A 1,455-nucleotide genomic window follows, 5' to 3' on the forward strand; every position below is an offset into this window, starting at 1 on the left:
GCTTTGGTAAGCATAGTGATTTCTTAGTGTACCATAATTTGTGCAGCCATTTTCCAGTTGATACGTATTTTCCCTCTCACTCCACTTCTAGTTAAGAGCTGCTGTACAACCAGGTCCTGAGAAGTATAAATAATTAATCCAGCAAAGTGTTTTTTTCCACTCTATATTTCCAACGGAACAAGTTACCATATATGACACAATTGTAACTTTGAAAACCACAAATTCATATACATGCGACTACTTCAAGAGATTCATTATTTTTCATAAATCAGGACCTAGTAATAAATGTTCCCATACCTATAGATCCTTTCCTTTTTTCCTTTGATCCTTTGGGGATAAATAGGTCTAATAATGATCTCACTGAATTGTCAAAGGACATACAGTTTAATAACTTCTGGGCATAGTTTGTAATTGCTTTCTACTGTGGCAGTATGGATTGATTTTCAATAAACGTTAAGGTAAAGACACATTGATTTATACTCTATTTGGGTTTTTATCCTAATCTCTTGTGAATAAATATAGTATTTTTAGGTTTGTGACATAGTTTATACACCTGATTTCCTTTGGTTCTCAGAGGTGGAAGTGGCTCATTTGTGGTGGAACATTTAAGCAAATATTCCGGACAGGATTTGAACTCTGTTTATTCTTGTCTCTGGGGCTAATGTTCTTTCTACTGTACCATGATGCTTCCCACACAGGATTATCTATTATGAACCAAAAGGGACCTTGGAGGTTATCCCATCCAACCTCTTCATTTTACAGATAGGGAAACTGACACATAGAGCAGTTAAATTCCATGTGTGAGGTCATACCCCTAATAAGGGTTGGAGACCAGATTTGAACCTATCTAATTGAATTCCAGTGTCCTATCCCCTATAGGATGCTGTTTCTGACATTCATGACTCATACTTTTACTGACTGCTAATAAATAACAGTTTTAAATTCAAGGAGCTCTTTTGAGATCAGCAATATTTGGAAAAACAGTTGGGTTCCTTGTTTAAATGAGAATTCGAGAATACTCTAGGATTCTTGTTTGTAAGTTGAGCTTACATCTTTTTAAAGTCTAAAATAACAGTCCCTAAACCACTTTCATAGTATCTGCAAGGTTAAAACTATTTTTACAATAACACTAAGACATTTTCAAGCCACCAGTTCATAAAGTATAATCGAATTGTTCCTAAAAATCTCTTAGAAATATAAATTAAATAACTTTAAGGTATCACCTCATACCTATTAGATTGGTTAAAGGAATATGATAACTGTTAGAGAGAATGTGGGCAAATTGGGACACTAATGCATTATTGTTGTTACTCTGAACATTGTTCTGCTTCTGCTCACTTCCCTTTGAATCACTTCATATGTTTCCCCAGTTTGTTTTTTGTGGTTGTCTTGTGCCACCACAAAAAGACTTCTATAAATAGATTTGCACACATAAGTCTTTTTCCTTTTTTGATC

Source organism: Monodelphis domestica, chromosome 7, assembly GCF_027887165.1.
Source record: "Monodelphis domestica isolate mMonDom1 chromosome 7, mMonDom1.pri, whole genome shotgun sequence".
Lineage (NCBI taxonomy): Eukaryota > Metazoa > Chordata > Mammalia > Didelphimorphia > Didelphidae > Monodelphis > Monodelphis domestica.